Source organism: Micropterus salmoides, unplaced genomic scaffold (genome assembly GCF_014851395.1).
Source record: "Micropterus salmoides isolate LMB-PRFRI ecotype aquatic unplaced genomic scaffold, ASM1485139v1 Ms_hic_scaffold_13, whole genome shotgun sequence".
NCBI lineage: Eukaryota > Metazoa > Chordata > Actinopteri > Centrarchiformes > Centrarchidae > Micropterus > Micropterus salmoides.
The window spans coordinates 3,783,360-3,806,681 of record NW_024040374.1 but is presented as its reverse complement, the minus strand read 5'-3'; positions in this window follow the sequence as shown (position 1 = coordinate 3,806,681).

Below are 23,322 nucleotides of genomic sequence, written 5' to 3'. Positions count from 1 at the left end.
ACAACCACTTTTCTTTTGAGGTAACTATAGTAACGTTAACGGTCTGTTTCTGTCACTCGTGTGTGAGAAGGCAATTAAGCTAGCCGCACCTAAATTTGGAGTGCACAGGTATTACAGCCTTTATGGTAAATCGACTGAAACAGATCAGTGAGAGCTGACTGGCAGGTTAGCGACTTTATCCTTTCATTTTCTCTCTTTACAAAGACAAGTGTTGGGGTATGAGATTCTGACCTGAAGTTGTCATGTTTCGCAATACGAGAACCACATACAACATAATTTATCAAATTGGGTGGGACTTGATGAATTTAGCGCGAGGATACATATGTGACATCGTCCGGTTTTCAAAATAAGGTGTCTATAGTCTAGTTGGGTTTATAATATAAATAATATCACAGAGTACAGTCTACACCTACTCTTTTATAAAAAGTGCTATGACATAATTGTTGTTGTGATTTGGCGCTATATGAATAAAATTGAATTGAACTGAATTGAATATACAGTAGGAAATAAGATTAATTGGATTATATTCACAGAAAGTATAAAACATATTACATGTGTCCATTACAAGTAAAAAAAAACAAAAACAAAATGTTTGGGAAATAACTTACAGTGGGGGAAAAAAGTATTTGACCCCTTGCTGATTTTGCAGGTTTGCCCACTTACAAAGAATGCAACAATCTACAATTTTAATCATATGTACATTCTAACAGTGAAAGACAGAATCCCAAAGAAAATTCCAGAAAATCACATCATATGAATTTATAAAAATTGATAACCATCTGATGAGGAAAAACAAGTATTTGACCCCCTACCAAACAGCAAGTATTCTGGCTCCTACAAGCCAGTTAGTCTTTCTTTAAGACACAGCCCCAATCCCAACCAATTATCTACATCAAATACACCTGCCTCACCTCGTTACCTGTATAAAAGACACCTGTCAACACCCAAACAACCAGCATCCAACATCACCACCATGGGCAAGACCAAAGAGCTTTCTACGGACATCAGGGACAAGATTGTTGATCTGCACAAGGCTGGGATGGGCTACAAGAGAATCGGAAAGCAACTTGGAGAGAAAAGATCAACTGTCGGTGCAGTTATCAGGAAATGGAAGAAGCACCACACCACCGCCAACCTCCCTCGGCCTGGGCCTCCACACAAGATCTCGCCTCGTGGGGTGTCCCTGATCATGCGAACGGTGAGGAATCATCCCAAAACCACAAGGGGGGAACTGATGAATCAACTGAAGACAGCTGGGACCACAGTTACAAAAGAAACGGTTGGTAACACACTACGCCGTCATGGATTGAAATCCTGCAGCGCACGCAAGGTCCCCCTGCTCAAGAAGAAACATGTACAGGCCGAAGTACATGAAGTTCGCCATTCACCACCTGGACGACTCAGAAGAGGCCTGGAAGAAGGTGATGTGGTCAGATGAGACCAAAATAGAACTTTTTGGCCTCAACTCAACTCGTCGTGTTTGGAGGGCAAAGAACACCGAGTACAACCCAAAGAACACCATCCCCACCGTCAAGCGTGGTGGTGGCAACATCATGCTTTGGGGGTGCTTTTCAGCCAAGGGGACGGGACAACTCCATCGTATTGAGGGGAGGATGGACGGGGCCATGTATCGTGGAATTCTGGACCAACATCTCCTTCCCTCAGTGAGAGAGCTGAAGATGGGTCGAGGATGGGTGTTTCAGCACGACAACGACCCTAAGCACACCGCCAAAGCAACAAAAGAGTGGCTGAAGAAGAAGCACATCAAGGTTCTGGAGTGGCCTAGCCAGTCTCCAGACCTGAATCCAATTGAAAATCTTTGGAGGGAGCTTAAAATTCGAGTTGCCAGGCGACAACCTCGGAACCTGAATGATTTGGAGGCTGTCTGCAGGGAGGAGTGGGCCAACATCCCTGCCGAAATGTGCACAAACCTTGTCACCAACTATAAAAACCGTTTGACATCTGTGCTGGCCAATAATGGCTTTTCTACAAAATATTAACATGCTGTTTGTCCAGGGGGTCAAATACTTGTTTTTCCTCATCAGATGGTTATCAATTTTTATAAATTCATATGATGTGATTTTCTGGAATTTTCTTTGGGATTCTGTCTTTCACTGTTAGAATGTACATATGATTAAAATTATAGATCGTTGCATTCTTTGTAAGTGGGCAAACCTGCAAAATCAGCAAGGGGTCAAATACTTATTTCCCCCACTGTATATTTTCTATTCTTGGATTTAGGTTTGCTGGAAAAATATTAAATAAATTTGTTGATGTTTGTTGCTGTTTCATCACCATGTATAGCTCTACAACGGGTTTATGATCAAATAGTTTACTAGAGCACAACATTGTTTACATGAGTGCAAAGTTCTTCATAGATAGCCTCTTAATTTTAGACCTTGTGCTTTTTACTTACGAAGGTTTTATTGCACTTACAGTAATACATGTAATTGCCATCAACTTGAGTAATCTTAGTGTTATTATAACCTGGTTTACTTCTCTGCTCATCACTTTTTTGCCTGTGTGTGTGTGTGTGTGTGTGTGTGTGTGTGTATATAGAGCTAACAGATAACAGCATTTCTATGATTTGTTCTTCACAATGTAATCATAATCACAGGAGAAATAGGGAGCATTCAAAGTGAGTTTACTTTGTCCTTTTCGGATTTTAATGCGTCAGAGACACAGGAAGTGTACCTATTACCTACGAACATTACTGCAGCTTCCAGCACACCTCTAACCGGTAGCGCTGACAACAATGACTGAGACAGCAACGGTGCTTTGGGGACTAGTTCCACGGACCCTGCAATGTCCCACCGTCCCATGGCTATAAGGGAAGTAGGCCTGCTAGATTTGTGGTGCATTCAAGCACAATAAATTATAATTGTTTCATGAACACATAGAAACAGTGTAAAACAACTATTTCCCCTATAAAACATTTTTTAAGTCAGAGCTGGAACGCCGTTCCCTCCCGACTTTTACTCCGAGAACGGGGTTCCTGTGTGTCCCCACACCATTTTCACCACTAACTGTAAATTACATTTATTAATGATAACTAGGGATAACTCGCTAGTTGCTAGTTGCATTACTGGTGTGCAAATGTTCTTATGGCCTTGCTTTAACTTCTTTGTTAGTACTGTACATTATAATATCTGTGTATGTTTTCTGTCTTTTTCTATTTTATTATTTGTCTTGCTTACTTTTTCACTCACTAACAACCTCTGCAAACTTTCAGCAAGAAATACTCTTGTTCCTCAGTGTGGTGGTTCCTCAATTGTCAATGTGCAAGTGAAACCAGGAAGGAAAGAAAAGGACAGTGAGTGAGAAACTGCAGAAACTTTACCATAATGAAGCTGTAAACACCATACCATTGTGATCTTACATTTTTAGATTTTATATTATGAAGGCAGGGCTTTTGTCCACATTAGACTCCAGTGCAAATAATTACTTTTTTTTCACATAGTTGTGATCCTCTGACTCCTTATATAAGGATACATCTGTACACATCTGTGTGTGTGTGTTATTGTGCCCAACAAGTGGGTTACTTCACAAATTTAAGGTAGAATGATTCTGATAAAAATCTTTTTTCCAGTCCCTTTTCCTCAACAAAATAAATAACCTAATTGAAAAAATAAGTGCTAATTCGTTTGTGATTCAAATGAATTAAATCCAACATTTATTGACGATATATTGAACATTTGTTATATTGTTATTGAGAAAAATTATATTGCGATAATTATCATTATTGTTTTATTGCCCTGCCCTAGCTATACCTGATCATTTATTAAAGGAGATTATGTGGAAAACATGGGATTTATTATTTTGTTTTTTAAAGTGGTATCAATTTTGGTATTGAGAATCGGGTCATTTTTTTGTATTGGTATAACTATTACATTTTGTAATCCTGACATCCCGACTTCATGATGCTTCGTTTTTGTATTTTCTACCAGTCAGAAACCTCTCCTGCCTTTGAATAATAGCCCTGCCCTGTAGTTACCCTCAGTGTGTAGCTTCCATTGAACTTCTTACCAAGTAAACTATTGATTGCTTTCAACTGCTCTGCCTCTGAGTCCTGCTTTTGAGTCCACATCTTTGTGTGCAGAACCCTTACAATTCTCACTCAGTTCTTGTTGATGTACCCAATAACACTGAGTGCAGATCAAACATGAGAGCTCAAAGCATCAGACACAAACACATACTTCTGTATTGTGTCATTATTGCTGATCTCAGTCACTACCTAAATGCTGTAATGTCTGGATCAATTCAGACATTAAAATGCATAGAGTCACTAAATGACCAACATCATTGGCAGGGTAGATAATGTGCTGCAAAGTCATTGGTGCTCAGCAGCAATCAAAGGGACATGGACTCAAGCCAGACAGGCAGGCAGCTAATGCTCATCAGAATCTGCTTAGGCCTCGTTGTAACGGACAGATTAATAATTGCAGGATAAAATGGACTTGCACTACTCTATAAAAGAAGTGAATAGTAAAGTGCAGGTAGCAAAATATCCCCTCTCTCTGCCCTTCTGCTCAACTCCAAACTATTGTCTCCCTCATAACTGGCTTCATTAGCAGCCGGTTAGAAGCAACATTAGTAGCTGCCCCTTCCCTCCAACACTAATAAATGTTCACCACGTCTGGATTAACACTTCTCTCCCCACCCTTCCATCATCTTACATTTTACATCATTTTCTGAAGTCTCAAACAGGGTCATGGTGTCTGCTCCCTGTGAATGGCCATTTTACGCCCATCTCGCATTACCAAAAACAGTGGCATTGCCGTAAACCTACGGCCGTATTCATCATAGTTATGATTCTGTGACAGGGTCATCTCCCCTGCCTGGGAAGCAGGGCTTGTAAAGACTGCCTTGCTGCCAGCAGGCCTCCTGTTATGGAGCCTGTAATTGGCTGATTGGCGGTGAGGAGAATGCACCGCTGTCTAGTGAATGGATGACCAATAAGACGCGAGTGTGGTCCCTAGGGCGGGCAGGTACCTATTAAGGGTCTTTCCAGCTCGACGCCTCATTGTCATTGTTATACACAGCCAACCTTTACACGCTATTATTTTTTTCCCCTCCGAGTGACTAGTACACTATAACTTCTAAATTGTCTGTTGTTCAAAGAAAGTACATCCTGGCCCAGTTTTCCTGCTGTGGGATGTTTGATTGCCCGACTCGCTGTATTGCTTTTCTTGCGAGTAGTTAGACATTGGTCCTCGAAATTGCCCGTGTCCTTAAAAACGTCAGTGTCGGACGGCGGTAATTAAATTCCAGACTCTTTCCGCTGTGGATAATTCACCTCACCATTCATTTTGTCGATGCACGTCACCTCTATCCGCACAGACTGTACTTGGCAGCAGACATTTGGCTTTCTGAGGCACAATAGCTCAAAGACCATTAAACAGAATTGTATGTAATATTTACAAAGGTTGGTATTTTCAATCAGTCTTCATACACCGCAAGAGCTTTTCCCTCCATTACCATGCAGAATGTGGTGCAGAGGTAGAGGGTAAGGAGGGTAAATACTCTGTCTTCATGTCAAGATTATCTATGCACCTTTTAGGCAGTGCTGGAAGCTGCTTTTGTTTAATAAAGGGCTGATTAATGAACAGAGCAACAGAGGGAGATAGGAAGACAGAGAGAAAGAAAGAGAAATATTCCAGAGCCCGAGTTATCTCAACTCCCTGCATATACGTGGAAATGCGTAAGGTCCCTATCTGCCTTTGTTTGAATTAAAGCCTGTTTTTCCCATGTTGTTTTTTCTGACAGGAACAGGAACAACTCAACACTGCATCATTCAGCCACACCTAGAGTTTGTTTTTCAAAAAAGCATCAAAGGAACCTGGAGCTTTGCGGAGGGCTTTTTAATCAGAGGAAAATGTGAATGGTAGAATTGTTGCTCTCTATAGGATCAGTCATCTGTATCCATTCAATACATTTTAAACCCATAAGATCAAAGCCGAGTATTCACTGCAAGACAAAAGCGTATCTAAGACAACTCCTTAAGATGAATTTTTTTCTGTTAGCTCACTAATTAATTAAACACTAACCACCTACATCAGTGTGCTCTGAAGAGGATGTGAGAATTTCTGTACTCAAAGAATAACTACAACTTTGACTGTCTTCACAGCTTGTTTGTGTGTTGTCCCAAAGGCAAGAGGCTATTAAGCTAAACTTCCTAATCAGATATTGCTATTCATTCGCTGAGGTTTAAATCCCCAAATCCCCTGCCTTGCACAACTGTAATACATTTAGCATGTCTTGTTACTGTGCCAATGCACTTATCATTGATGCGGAGTGAATATCTACTGCTGAAACTGGTTAATTTGGTTGAATTTTGATTTAAAAATAGACCCTCAAAAATGACAGATAATATCCGTCCACTTTACAGTTTAACAGCCCATAATGTCACACATTGTATTCTGCAGCAAGCTGATTACCCTGTAATCATGAAAATATGATGTCTGGGATTGAAATGTTTACCAACATATCATACACTGATGCCAATGTGAATCCTGACCATGCAGGCCTTTTGGGAAAGCTCACAGTGGCAATGAAACAATGTTCAGCAGATAAAACAAAACAGTTTAAAGAATATACACCTTCTTACATCTGTGATATACTGTACATACAGAAGGGGTCATTCAACCAGAGGAAAGACTGTGGGTCCTTTGCTGTGTGTGTTTATTGTGTGTGTGTGTGTGTGCGCATTTGTGTGTGTGAGTGTGTCTAGGTGAGAAGAGGAAGAGGATGGGGAACCCCTAAGTTAAACAATTAAAGGCTGTCTATTTGCAGCCTCTAGAGAGAGGTCAGGGCAAATTCGACTCACAGATTCTGTGTGTGTGTCTCTGTGTGCGTGTGAGCAGTGCTTTGCTGGTTGTCCTGGCAACCTCCTCCTTACCCGAAAGCCATGAATCAATTATTCATTACATTATGTTATTGGATATAATCTGGCTTGCCCATATTTTGTATATATGAATATACAGTACAAAAGCCTGGCTAAATGTTCAAGAGTGAAACCTGGATTGCTATGGGAACTCTTTCCGCGATCAAGCTTACCAAACATAATACTCGATAATAAAAATGTACACATCGTGCTGGTCAATAAGGCTTTATGGGGCAGTTAAAGTGGCTCTGACAACTTGTTAGATGTGTCATGGATAATTTATAAATGGGATATAGCAATATTGATTTATATTTGCATGAGGGATGAAAGAGTGGGAGCAAGAATAAGTGCATGGGCTGTATGTTATGTGTGAATACATCTATACTTGACTTTTGAAGTGCACATGTACATGTGTTATACACACATACACATACATACACATATATGCTCAATATTGGTATGGACTACAGGGGATTGCAGATGCCTTCTCAACCTTACCATCAGAACAACAAGATTAATTAACATAACGCGTGAGCACAAACAAATAACAGTTTGATTCCTCAGAGAGCAGGATCACGCTCTCGCTCTCAATCAAACAGTGTGTTGCCCTGCAGCACCATGACTGTCTTTGCTACCCTAAAGAGTCATTTATTTATTTACAAAAAACAGCCATGGCTGAATTGTTTCATATGGCCTGTTTTTGTCTCCTCTGCAGCTGAGATAAAGGGATAAGATCTCTCTCTTAAGTCAACCTACATGAAGACTCATTGACTGTTGGACAGCTATTATTTATGAGGGCTCCTGCATTGTTAAATTCACTGGATGCAGCCTCTTAGTCTTGGTAGTCCAGCAGATGACTGAATCTTTTATACCTGTCTAGAGCAGATGCAGTCACCTGTAAGTTGTGCAGCAGTGCATAATCTTGGTGATAAAGCAGTCCTGGTATTCATTTTTAAATATCAATACAAGAGGTTGTACTAAAACCAATGTAATTATTGCACTAAAACGAACTACTACACATCTGTTTTGAGAAAACATTCACACACAACATGTCCTAATAACTATACAACAAAACAAGTCGATTGTCAATTGTTTGTCCCAAAACGACATATATAACCACTCCCCAGAACAACATATGACCTCTGGAAAGTACCAGTCCAGTGACGTGCAACCTTGACTTGGTTTCATGTGAAGCTCGAACCTCGGTCTTCTGGATTAAAGTCATGATTTTATTTGACCCATCAAACCAGCACAACCTCCTACTTACACAAACTTTCTCACTCTTTATACTATGTCACCTGACTTCCTCCTTTTCTCCTCCTTTGTATTGTCCATCATATGGCCACTACAGGTTATGGCCTAATAATAAACGTAAATATGGGTCGTAATAAGCTGCTTTTGCATAATCGAGCTATAAGGCAGTTTTTCTGGTGAGGACGGGCTGTCACACAGGGTCCATTTAATGGCTGATCCGCAACTTTCGATCATATTGCATGATCTTTATCAGCATGTGGCCAGTTGTCATGGAAATGTTGTTCAAATTTCCATTTTTTCTGAGCACTTTATGGACTTCACATCCATGTTCGATTAAAAGCTGAGGTTCAAAGTTTGTTCTTGACCTTGCAAACAGCAGCTGACAAAACATTCCAACCACAATGTCTGTTATCGATCATAATGCATGATCTTTATCAGCAGAGAATTTTGTTGTTGCTTTTTAACTTTATCAGATTGAAAAGGCAACATTCTGATCCTCACACTTTTTCATTAGGAAAATAGTGAAGAAACAACATTTTTTACATCATGATCTAATGTCATGGTTAACTGATAACTGGGAAGAGATATAGAAGTTTCTGCTGCCACACCACCAGATTGCAGACCAGCTTTTTCCCCCCAAGCTATCAGACTCTTAAACTCTAATTCATCCCCAGCACTGCTCCAGTGATGATAGTTTATTTCTGTTTACCATTTTTCATAATTGATTCTGTATTAATGTATATTGTCTGCTAAGTAGCAGAAGGGAGTTACAAAACTCAATTTCACTCTATAACTTTATATAATATTGTGACTATAAACCTATCTACCTACCTATAACTGAAGCTAAAGAGTAACCATAGAAAGTATATATAGTATTTAGAATACATATAGTAAATATTTTTAAAAGACACCACCATATTATATAAGATTGAATAGATCCCACAGACGTGAAAGACGCTCACCCAAAAATTGAGAATGAGTATTATATATGGCCAATGTGGATACCGCTCTCCATGCAATCATATTGCAGTCATTTGTGGGAACACCTTTCAGGAGGCCCTTAATTATTTCAACAATGACAGGTCCATAAAGAAATTGGTTTTTTTTCAGTTTGGTTTGTTGAACTGGGGCCCAGACTGGGAGCCAGGCCTTATTAACCAACATTAGTAAATTACCTCACAGACCCTCTTGAGGCTGAATGGGAAATCCTGCAGGAGCCTTACCAACCTCCAAGAGTGGAGACTGTTATACCAGCAGGATAATGCCCATGGTTTTGGAAAGAGATTTTCAACAATCACCTACAGATGTTGTGTTTATCCACATACTGTACGTATGTCCACATACCTACAGGATGACCAACCAACCACCTACCAGTACTTGGTATTATTATAAACAATACTGCATTGTATTTGTCACTGTGTACCTTGTGTATAATTTTATTAAATGAGCACATGCATGGTTGCAGGAAAAATCTAAAATGCTAATCACAAACACAGGGCCTAGCCAACACCTTAAAAATACCTCTATCATGGTCACAAATAATCAATACAGCAATGAATAGTGAATTTTGCCATGCAACAGAATACGTTAAGAAATCATGGAATAGAAAGTCCACTGCCTGTGCAGTAATACCTGGCCATTCTCCTCAGCAATAAGTGTAATACACCAGACATGTGTTTTAACAAGTTAGCCCTTGGGACATTCAGTCTGAACTTAAAGCAAAGCCAGGTTCTTTGACCCTACGATCCACCAGTAGTGAAGAGGACCTGGGGGGAATCTAAGAGCTGCTCAACTTGCTGTGCTAAAGCACAGCCAGTGTCCAGTCAGGCTCAAAGGAGAGTCGAGGGAAGGTCACGTACATCTCAGAGCCGACAAGACAACAACGTTCAGCCCAGCCCTGTTCCTGTTTGACTAGAGTAAACAACAGCAGACGAACATAAACAATATGAATGTCAACATGATCCTGACTGCCCAGGAGAGCTATGTTCACAGGTCAACCAAAACTAACTAAACAAAACCAAACACAGTGTTTGAGATTTTATCAGCTGCATCTCTGTGGCCTCGTGTTTGATGTGTTCACACATGCCTCCCAGTCGCTGTCTCACCCCCGGCTTCCTCCTATTCACTTACTGGGTTTGCTGCCCGCTGTGCCATCAGGATGTCGCTCATTGAGAGACAGAGCAATTCCTGGGTGACTGGTGTGAAAATAGGGAGTTTGACCAGAGGGGTTGGAGAAAATGGCTTGTTCTGTCCTGTCTTATTTGCTCTGGCTGAGGCGGGGACTCGGCCACACTTGGCTTCTCTGGCCTGACCGATCACATAAATACACACACAAAGAGGTTGCCATTGCTGGTGAGTAGGCCTGCTGCCTGCTGTCATTCTCTGGTAGAGTCAATTGCTGCTCATGGAAGGGCACACATCATGATGAAACCTAAAGTGAGGTGTTGTTTGTGTGTCTTAGAGACAGAAAGAAAAGCAGTACAGTGCACATTGTAGATATATGCCATGCTTGAGAAGGTGAAGTCCAACATCAACTGAAGGAAAGCTAAATATTGCCTTAGTAAAGGCAGCATTACAGTGAGACTAACTTCTCGGAAAACTGTTCAAATTGTGAACATAAAATGGAGCTAACAAAGTTAATCATAAAGTTATCTTGTCTCACTGAAGCTTATGCCTCTCCGAAGATACACATAAATGTCTCTAGCCACATTTCCACCAAAAGTATTTGGGACTTTTAAGTCCGAAGATCTCTTGAAGGAACTAAAAGGTTCCTTCAGCCCATTGTTGTGTCACCATGGTCTAAAGACCTGCGAATATAAGGCAAATTAACCAGCTGAGGTAAGCTGGAGGCCTATATGCTGTACACAGCAAAGGATTGGCATCATTATTTAGTAACCACTATCCATGAGAAAATTTGAAGATCACTTTTGATTGGAATATAATGAAAAACTAAAGGCTTTACTTCACCATTAAAAACTATTTTTGTCAACTGGTTGCTTGTACTGTAAAAAGTAATCAGTGGGAAAGCAGACATCACAACAGTTCTAAAAATCTAAATTTAGTAAAACAATTGTCTATTTAGGGTTACTTATCTATTTCTTTGCTTTGAAATCAACAATGTAACATTTTCAGATGTAAAACTTACGGGAGAACTGGGCTAAATAAAGAATGGTAGCTAACTCTCTCCAACATTGCAATACACCCTTTATGAATGTTCACGCAAACTCTGTCTGTTTATTCAGTTTGGAAAGCACACTATGATCCCCGACACTCATACTCAAACACCATTTTCTGAATTTCATTTGGCTGCTGGACCGGCAAAGCTCTGTTCAAAATGCCTAAGTGATAAAGAATGTAGATTCCAAACACAATGAAAAGACTACAAATGCAATTCCATGCCATGTTTAAACAATTTCGCCATCATTTAAACTAGAGCCCGACGGATATATCAGCAGATATTGTTTTTCCCCCTTATTTTAAGAAACGCATGACATAAACAAAGATTATCCATAAAATAATATGTTGAGACCATACCAAGATACCAGGATATACTGCAATATAAAAATAAACTTTTTTTATTGTGATAAATAGTACTGTGAACAAAAGTACAACAACATATATTAACGTTTTGATAAATAAGAGTCAAATAAAACTACAGAAATAAATTCAAAATATCAGATTTTTTACATTTGTTATTATAGAGTACTACTACTAATGAACATTAAAGTAAATAGTGGGGACAGCAAAACAGAAACTATAAAAATTATTTATATACTACTAATAATAATAATAATACTGTATATCATATCTCATGTCATTGCTATAATAATAATAATAATAATAATGATAAACAGGGCTCTCCTACATAGGCAAATAATTATATTTTTTGTCATGTAATAGTTATTAGGCCTACCTTACATATAATCTGCCACAATGACAGCTTTCTAAAACATGCCGTCTATGATATAGTGACACAGAGAAAATGCTTCTGTTTAATTAATCGAATACTAAATGACTGTCTACAAGGAGGACCTGCAACTTTGAGATTACAACCTAACGCTTCATATTCAAAAGAAGATGTAACGTTAGAGAACTTTGTTAGGCAGGAAGCTGAGTTAGATACTTGTACAGCTCACGTTTATTCACAAGTCCGCTCTGGTTTAATCATTTCTGACACACCAACGCTCATTAACTCCTCCACAGAAAAACACAGTATTGGCTTTGTGGCTAATAAAGTAATGGGCAGCGTTAGCTGCTGTAAGTTATGATAAATAATATTTAGAAGTAATGAACTAGGGAGAAATGAGAGGACCTTTCACTACAAGTGCCGCACTGTTTCAGAATAAATCAACAGTCACATCTGTGAGCGTAACGTTAGCCTCCACCACTCACCTTCTAATGAAACATCTTGCTGTGACCCGGGAGGGTTAGCAAGTCTGGTATGAATGTTTTCAGGAGAGGAGAAGTTATAAGGGCTGTTTTTATTATTATTTAAGTCATTTAATTGACGTGACAAAAGACCAACTCACCAGGAACACTGCTCTACCAGGAGCTACTCACCGTAGCTCCAGCAAAGCCGCTCTGAGCTCCGGTAGACTGCGGTCAGCTAATGTTTTGTTCTGTGGTGCTGCAGTGTTTTGAACAGAGGAGCTGCAGCATGCCCTCTGGTGGGCAAACTATGCAACTCTCACGAACTGAGGGAAGGATCCGACTCTCTGTTTCTGTGTTTTCAACGCCGATACAGATATATCTGCAAGTAGCTTATGCTGGCCGATAATATCTGCAAAACGACAAATCGGTCGGGCTCTAATTTAAACACGTAGAAAACATTATTCTGTTACTGTAAGCATGTCGTGTTGCAAGTAAAGTGTAGCCCAGCTCGCTAGCACTACTGCTTGCTTAGCAACCTCCTCCTTTGTGTTAAATGATCCTCCCCTTGTACATCAGAGGTCACGCAAGACTGTCCCTATTTCATGCTTATCTGTCAACCCTTCCATTTTCCCTGGGATTCTCCCATATTTTACCGTTTTATCCTGGTGTCCTCCTGTTTAAACATTTTCCTGTAAATGTATTTTTAACCTTTCTAAAATAAACTAAAAAACCTGCTGGGTGTATTTTAAATGTTTGACAGGAAGTCAACGGCACCAGCCAATAAAACAAGAAGAAGAACAGCAGCACGAGCAAGGGGTCCAGGATAGATGATGCACAACTCTACATAATTTCACTCGCATACCCCCTAAAAAGAGATACGTGGGAACTGGAAATTTGCCTGAAAGGTTCCCAGAATTTTAAATGCCAATATTGACATGTATGATTTCATGGTGTCTTGGAGATTTATTGTTATTATTTATAAATGTTAGATACAGATGATACAGATGTAACCACTGCTGGTGTTGGCTCAACTTTCAGTTTGTAGCTAAGCTTCATACTGGTTTACAAAACCACTGCAGGCATACGTCATGTTTGTTAGACGAAAGAATGAACACCAGACAGAGGGAGACAGCTACTGCAACGCTCCACAAGACTTCTGGCTACGAGGATCTGGAAGGTGAAGGAAAGCCATGGAGTTCAGAGACTAAAAGTTAGTTAACTGGCAGGTGGAGAAGATGGCACAGATTTGAAGGTTGGAAGCCTGAGAGTGCACAATGTCAAAATGGGAAGCAGAAACCCTCTGAGCACTGAGGGCCACTAGACACATGATTTAATCAGAGCATCTGTCTTGCAAGTCCATAAAACTTTATGCAAGCACTTTTAATTTCAGTGATACATTCATTTATACAGGAACCAAAAAAGGGTACACTCTGTAGAGAAAAGAAAAAATTAACAGGTAAACAGCATTGATATTGAACTGCTACGTTAATGATATTTTTGAGCTTTCAATGCCTTTTCTAAATTGTATGATATGGCACATAAGGATAGTAAGCTAAAACTAGCTAAAGGGTTATGTTTAGGGCAAGATTGTGGTTATGGCAAAATGAAATGGTTAGGATATACTTTAAAGGTTTAACGTGTAAGTTTTAGAAGCATCTAGTGGTGAGTTTTGCAGATTATAACCAGCAGTTCACAGTGCATTCACATGCACCTCAGATGGTCCCATTTCCTGAGTTGTTTGTCGTTCTTCCAACTTCAATGTGTGTTCATGTGCTCTTAAGTCACAATGTGGAATCCGCCTTCCTGGACAGCAAATTAACAATTATAACCATATTACAAATGACTTGTTTGCAAAATATGGATATGCAATATGTGATTTTGCACGTCTCAAAGTTCTATATTCTTCTTTATTTAGGGATGAAAAAAAGATTCTGATTACTCCAACACCGCATGAATGCACCATCAGTGACCGCTCACCCCTCCCTTTCCAAGCACGCAGCAGATGCTACGGTGGCTCTTGTTTTAAATAATACGTGTGGGCCTCCATTTGTCCAAATTTCACTTCTTTTCTTACATCTAATAAACCAGTCTACTCCTACTACTGTTACTTGTTGTTCTTATTTGTACATATTCAATGTAGTGGCGAAATGCGCTGTCTAAAACCATTTGGCCATTTGGCCTACTGTAGAAACATGGCGGCGCAACATGGCGGAGGACCCGCGGTGTACGTAGATAGAAATTAGTCATTCTGAGGTAATGAAAAAATAACAGTTCATTATGTAACACTTTTATAGACCACTGAAAACATAGTTATGTGTATTATATTGCATTTCTGAAATAAAAATAAGTCCAGTGTGTAAATAAATACTACACACTGGACCTTTAAGCTTAGGCAAAGATTGTGTTTGTAGTAAAAATAAAGGAAAGTACAATTCACTTTGCTGATTCAATTAATGTAATGCACTTCAGTACAAATATTTGTAGTCAGTGACTATGTAATGTCCATTTTTAAGATAATATAGCACCATTCAAATGCACATTAGTGAATGATCAAAGCATGGATCGAAGTCACTGCTTCTGATTGTCTTGGATAAACAAGTTCACCGTTTCATTCAGACGAAACTAGGGGTCTCTAAGCCCTATATGTTTGTTTGATTGTTTCTTAGCTTGTGTGGTCTTTCAGTAAGCTGCAGTGGCTCAGCTGACAGCTGAATGTCACCACTGAGTTAGCTCCAAGGCACAGAAGATTAGTCCATATTTAAGACTGAAATAGGTCACAAGATGTGATAAATCCCATATCGAACACCTCTAGAGGAAATGCAAACTGGGACATGACCCCAACCATGTGTTTTATATGCAAACAAATGTTTTCTGAGAGAGTCAGATGGGATGATTACATAACAAATAAGATCATCATATAAGATCATATAAGTTATGAACATTATACTGAAATGGGCAGCAGCAGATTGCAAAATGGGGGAGACATTTCGCATGACAAAAGGTCCCATTGCTGCACCGCAGCTCAAATCCACACCAGGTAATTGTAGCCTCGTGAGTTTGTATGTAATTCATTTAGTTCAGTCTTTTGCAATTTCCTCTCTTTTATAGCGTACTGTCTCTCTCACACACACACACACACACTCCAAACTTATCTGCACATTCCAACGAGTACACACTAATTCACTTAAACGCTGACAAATCTTACAGCCTTATGCAGCACAAGCAGTCAGCTCAGCTCAGATCCTTCGACCACTGCTGCGTCATTTCCCCACAAGTTCATCAGTTCACCGATCCGAGGGGACCAAACCTCCCCTGTGCATTATGTATGCCCTCATAGACCTAATTGAAACTGAAAATGTTATGTTCCCCTCTGGTGCTCTCCTAATAGGCTAGCTCTCAGTAACTAGGCTTGTGATGCAATTACAAACCATAGCTATGAGTGCAGATGAATCTTAAAGTGGGGGGTGGGCACAGTGGGTATGAGTGACTGTGTGTGTTTATACTGGGGGTCTCGGCCAGCTGAGAGTGGCGCTTGAGAGGTGGAGCCTAACTTACTTCACTAATTATAGATGTCTTTTTTGGCTTTGACTTGATGTCTCACACTGTTCTGTCTGGATGAGGGAACAGAGCTGTGGCAGATCAAACAAGATGCTTCGTTGGCTCAGCTCTAAGGCCTCCGATCAGAAACAACTGGGTGCCAATTGAGAGCAGCCAAGGTTTCTCCTTATCCAACAGTTTAAGGAAATGAAGTGAAATTTAGTGCGCTTTCAGGCTGGCAGTTTCATCTGAATCTGGGAGAGGTTTGCCTAAAACACTGGTTAATTTAAACGCTTTTTCTAGAACAAGGTGGCTCAAAATCACTTCCAGTCGAGCTGCGGTACGCAACACATGTAGTCAGAATTCATGCATACTCCCGCAGGAGATGAAGTCATGTCTGCATTTCATAAACAAAAGTAAATGTACATTACTATTTTGTTCCTAGTTGTTCTTCAAACACTTAAAGGACTTGACAAAGTCCAGCTATGTTATCATGGGTCTGCCGCTGTTTGCTTAGCAACATTAAATTTAGATTTATTGTCATTCTTCTTCTCTACTGGTCTCAGTCATGAGTGACCTACCCGCTCATGAGTTCAAACACGTGCACGAGCACACATTTGGGAAGGTAGTGGTTACAATCTCAAGCTCACTGGTAGAGGCCACTGAAAACTATACATGGCGCTTTTAAATATGATGCATCGACACACACACACACCCCGGGGATTAATATATTCTATATTCTAATATTATATTATTATATTTGTGAACTACCAAATAAATAAGACTACTAGAGCTCAAAACGTATTGTCACAAAAGTACATTCATGCATTTCATGACAACATTTTGAGTGGCATTCCTGGAAAGCCAAACTTAATGCTACTTTTTCCCCAATGAGGGTAGTGGAAAAGGGGAACTCTTTTCTCACGTCTTGTCTTTTCTTTTCTTTCTTGTAATGTGGCAAAGCAAAATATGTCCTAAGAGGCAACCTAATCAGACATGTAGACAACAGAGCATGCAGACATTAAGACAAAACAGTGAACATGCTTCGTCTGATGATATATGTTGACATATTATAAAAAAAGCGCTTGTTGGATCATAAAGTGGTGTCTGAAAACTCTTCTCACCACACCTTTCCAATGTTATAATCTGGCTTTGATAACTTTCAAGGTATCAAGGTAGTTTATATATCACACAAGGTTGTTCAACGAAAGGAACGCCTCAAGCTCCCTTTTTTCATTCTTCATACAACTTCTTTCAATTTTTGTTTGAAAACAAATTTTTTAGTAGCACTTTTTGGACACAAATATTGTTAATACAAATATTGTATTATCCTGATTGCTTTGATTATCACATCACCATCACCAGCGTTTTTACCACACAGTCCTCATGTAGTTCCACCTGCCGAAACGGGCCCCGATCTCTATGCAACTCTGGTACACAGCTGCTCTTTATTGACAAAAGGACACAAGCAGACAACTAGGGATGCACCGAAATGTAAATTCTTGGCCAAATCCGAAACCGAATATAATGAACAAAATTACCGAATACTGAAAAAGTGCATTCACATTTTTTCCATTTATTTTGCCTTTATTTTTACCATTGCATAAATCAGACTATGGTGTGTGGGTCCGAGGCCCGAGAGGGTCCAGCAAAGTAAATTACATGTGTCCATTTACTTTTAATGTACACATGTAATATGTTTTATACTTTCTATGAATATAATCCAATAAATCTTATTTCCATCCTGTATAGACACCTTATTTTGAAAACCAGACGTAGCCACATGTGTATCCTCGCGCTAAATTCATCAAGTCCAACCTAATTTGATAAATGTCGCAAGTGGTTCTCGTATCGCGCAACATGAGGACTTATTAGCCTCTCTTCATGTAGGACTCTCATACACTCACACTTAAAGAGAGAATATGACAGGATAAAGTCGCTAACCGACTTGTCAGCTCGCACTGGTCCGTTTCAGTGGATTTACCATAAAGGCTTGAATACATGTGCACTCCATGTTTAGGTGCAGCTAGCTTAATCGCCTTCTCACAAACGAGTGACAAACACTCAAAGTGGGCCAGAAGGTTTGTTGCCTTTTCTAAGAAGTCAGCCACAGATTGAATGGATGTACTAGGAGACAACTCAGCAGAGCAGTGTCTGCATATGGCAATTTTTGCTTCTTTCTCAGACACTTTAAAATGCCTCCACACTGCCGACACATCAACGTAATTGTTCTTTAAAATTTCTTCGGCCTTTTGACTTATTAAGCCGAACACCAAAAGTGCTTTTTTTGCTACTTTCGGCCGATTAATTCAGTGGCCAATCATTCGGCGCATCCCTACAGACCACAACATCAGAACAACAGTAAGGAAGTTAGAAAGCAGACCAGCTGGGTTAAAGGTAGGGGTGACAATCGAACTCAGGACTCTGTGAAAATGGCCAGATACAGTGATCTTCAAAGTTCATATAATGTCTTCCATCCCTGTGACCTGAGTTTTTTTTTATATAGGCGAAAATCTATTACTGTCCCCTGTAGCCAGAAACAAGAGATCAGAGTTGGTCCACCCCCGCAGGTGTGAAGCTCCACAGAGAATTAATTAGAAAGGATGGAAACGGTGGCAGAGGAAGAGCACAGGCTATGGGGTCTGTATTCTGGTTCAGAACTGCTGTTAGCGCCACTATAAGTGGTGCACAAGTTCAAACCAACATTTTACAAGTTCACAAAGTTCATACCTACTTCCTCGCTTTGTCAAAGGAGCACCTCAGTGTTGACAACAGCACAGATGCTCATGCTCACAAGTCAGGAAGTCTCAGAGATGTGGCATAATGTGGATTTTTCAAGTGAGTTGAAAGTCTCTTTAATAGGGCAGTAAAGGTATATACACACACATTAACCTGTGCCTTCATATCTCTTCACTGTCTGGAAGGACCTGCTTTTATGGAAAATTTGGAATAAAGATTACATCTGAGAGCCAGCGATGCTAGGAGATGCACAGTTAAACTTCTGTGATGTGTCACTGACACCTCATAATCACATATCCTACGAATGTTTATATGACATTTTTGTTTTTTCCCCCCTTTTTTCAGTAAGCCCATATAGCTTTTGCTATCAACTGTTGGCAACTTAACAGCATTCAACATTTAAGAGGACCAGTTTCTATTCAACTTGAAAAGTGAAAGCTATTTAGTAAAGTTGCTAACGTTAGCTCTGATTCCTACTAGACATTATTTTTTGTTTATGGTTTTTCAGCACCTGCTGAATCATTGGAAGCTCGTGCAGGCTCAGTGTTGTCCCACATTAGAAAAAAGGAAGAGGTCTAGCTAGTTGTTGCTGCTGGTTAACTGCTTGTGTGGCAAAATTACAGTGCAATTATAAACTATTCTTACTTCACACAGATTTTGAACCAAAATGTCAAGCCTGAAGGGAACACTAATGTAGGGAGCACTATCACTCCATACCAAGCGGGAAGCTTCCAGTCTGCAATATGAAGTGAATGCGGAAGTCCCTGAAACCTGCATTCTATGGAAAATCCAGCAGGGGGCGACTCTTCTGGTTGCAAAAAGAAGTCCGGCTCCATTAGAAATAATGGCAAAATGACCCTACTTCTCAGCTGAATAATTACCCCAGTAAACACTTTCATGATGAGTTTATGGTCTCAGTCGCTAGTTTCAAGTCTTCTTCAACACAAAATGATGTTAATTTAGTAAATTATGGTCCCATTTATTTTAAAATAGACCACAAAGCAGAGTATGTTTCAGGGCGGGGTTATCTATGATTGACAAGTCGTTACCATGGCGACCTGTCAATCAGGCTAGAGCCGACTCGTACCCTCGGCGCTGTGTAAATTTAACCAGCTGTTGGCTGTGTAGTTTTAAGACTGTTGTTCGCTAGACAAAGTTGTCAGCCCTGTTAAAATGACAGTTAACGTGAGTTACAGTTGCACCTAGCTAAGCTAGCTAGCTAGCTCCGCACACGGCCGTTAGCTCCGCCGTATCATCACTTCCGGGCACTTCCTGGTTGCAAAAACTCGACATGGCGGCGCCCTATCAGCCAAACTCGAGGCTTCAAAACGGCAGTCCACAAACCAACGGGTGACGTCACGAGGACTACGTCCATTTCTTATATACAGTCTATGCTCCATACAAATATTTGTGGTCATTACAATTTTGACCACATAAGTACACAAGTCAAAACAAACGCTGGGAATATACGTATAAAGTTAAAAATTTTTGTTTCATTAAATATATCATGTTTTGCTAGTTGGAAGTAACTCAAATGTAGTCTTAAATAGAAAATAAGTGCTATGATTCAACAATATTGTCTTTTTCTTTGTCAAGTGATGATAATGTACTGCAGTTCACAGAGATACGATTGCCTGCTGTTTTCAGACAGCCAACAATGCAGTACTAATTCACAATGAAGCAATCCCATTAAGAGAGAGCACCAACAAAAGGGTAACTCAATGGGCAAGGTCATGAAGTAGTAGCATTCACCCACACTACCCCTCTTCTATGAATGTATTAATAAAATACAGTGTGACTTCCAATACCAAATGTATCTGCAGGTAGCTCTATTTGACCTCAAAGTGGATATCCTGCTTTCATTAGAATAATTAATGCCTAAATCAAGCGCAGTTCATTATCTTCCCTTGACTTTTCTTTCTCTCTCTTCTTTCATGTCTCCCATTAACGTGGACTGATGATTAAAAGAAAGGACACAAAGAGGCACATTTACTGGCAACATTGCCTAGAGGTTAAAATGAACGATCTGTGTTTCTAGAGACATCCAGTGTTATTTTAGTGTGTTTGGTCTTTAAATATGGGAAAAGGTCACAAACTGATTGCCTTGCCCTCATCCATCTATCCATCTATCCATCTATCTATCTGTCTATGTAAGAGGAGGCCAAGTGTCCTAAATGTTTGCTTTTGGTACCAATTATCTCAATTATTAGCAGGATTCAAATCCTGCCTGAGCTTATACAGCTCTCATATCTCTGCCCAAATGACAAGCACTAAATACTGTTTCCTGTTCGGATGTGAGCCAAAAATAGAGAGTCTCACAAAAGACAGCACTGTAAAGAATATGATTAGTTGATTGCGGAAGGAAGCACCCTGAAGGATCTGGATAAGAGCTGTCAAACGAAAGGCTGAGTGGTGCACAGAACCCAAAAAGCAGCACACCAAATAACTGTTACGCTAATCTCCTCCTCCTCCTCCTCCTTCTTAAACTCCTCTTACTCCTTCTCCTCATCCTCCTCCTCTGCCACGATTACCCCGACAAATCTGGATCTATTACTTTAAGCACGATGCAGAGAGAATAAACAGAGAAATTAAGATGGTAAAGAGTGGGAAGACAGAAACAAGAGGAAGAGGTACCGGTAAAGGAGTACTGAAAGTATGCTTGCACACATGCACACCCCCACACAGGGAGCTAATGAACAGCTAACCTGATCAGCCTATAGGAATGGGAACAAAACAGACAGAGAAAGAGAGAAAGAAAACGACAACAAGAGGTTCTGGATATTGGATCGGGCCAAAAGAGGACAACTCTGACAAGATGTGGAGAGGGTGCTGATATGTCAGCTTTTATTTCCTTCCTCTTCCTGCAGCTCTCTCTGTCAGAACAGGACTCGTCTGCAAGGAGGGGAGCCCAGTGTGTGGAATATAAGCCATTCAGCGCTCACCAGAAGCCAATGACACTCATCAGTCTAAGAGCCCTCCAGCTACGGCATGGCATCATCTTAGCAGTGACCTTGATTGATTGGTGCCAAAGACCTCCCATCCTTTCCAAACGAGCCCTAATGAGTTTTAATGCATGGCTTCTAATAGATATGTTTTAACTGGCGTGAATATTGCCATATTGAGTCGGTCAATTCATTTATCTGTTTAGGACTTGTTAAAGTGGTATTAAGTCATCTGTGACCTCTGTAGGACCAGTAGAAATAGCAGTCTCCACTTGTCTTACCATTCTCATCCTCTGGAACTTCGGAAACCTGTAAGATAGATGAACCCTGTGACATTATACACAGCAAGGCCATTATTATTTTTTTTTATTATTAAAAACATGTTGCAAGACAATGTCAGTGGATGGTCAATAGGTCCACTTTTTTGGTCCACGATGAAATATCTCGACAACTGTCAAATGGATTGCCATTCAGTTAAGTAAGTAATTGTATCCCCTGATGTTTCCTCTAGTGCCATCATCGTGTCAAACATTTTATTAGTATTAGCTTTAGTTTATGGCCAAAATACCAGCACAACTAATGACATTCACTTCAGCATCTGCTGTACTTTGTGTTTAGTGTTTATTAGCAGATGTTAGCATGCTGACACACTAAACTAAGATGGTGAACACCGTAAACATTATGCCTGCTAAGCATTGTTATTGTGAGCAACTTACTATGCTGATGTTAGCATTTAGCACAAAGCAGCACCTCACAGAGCTGCCAGCATGGCTATAATGTAGTCCCTAGCATCCCAATGACCTGCTTTGATTTTTTTAAATAAAATGAAATGTTTTCTTTAGTAATCTTCTTCATTGTACTCTCTACCACTGGCGTAAAAGATGAGTAAGATATTTAATTTCAAATGAATATCAAAAAACGTCTCGTGGTGCAGGGCACTTGCACACCTTTATGGATAGTTTGGACTTTTGTGAATGGATGAATGGACAGAGAGCTTCTGTTAAAAGCGAAATAACAAGTATGGCCAACTGAGCTGAGTGCCACAAATTCTAACTACTGCTATCATCCCTGTCACACACACCTGGAGATATTACTGTCATCTTGTGCGATGGGGCAGTAAAACCCTTCCTTGGTTCCCCTTTTAAATGTCACAGGGTTGGGTTCAGTGCAGACAGCCATAGTTCCACTTGGCTCAAATGTGAAGTGTTGATCGGAAAAAGCTCCTTGTGAGCTTTACAGTACCTTTGACGTATTGATATTCAGTGACATTTGAATTCCACAAGTTTTTCTTTTCAGTTTTTTTTTTTTTAAACCAAGTCCATTGGGGTGGATTCCTACACACACTTCAACGTAATTTCTTGATTTGCTTGGCTGTCCACAGTAGATAATTATCCAGAGTCATTGGCATGGCAGTGTTTCCACTGGAAACTGAGATCATTTATTTATGCATCACATAAGAAAATAGCTATGTTATTCGGCAGGGCTGACAAAAACAGTGCTATACCAGAATCCATGATGAAAAAGGTTATTTTTCATTTTTCATCAGATTGACAGCGAAAAGGAGGAACTTGCCCCTGTGACAAATTGGTTCTACTG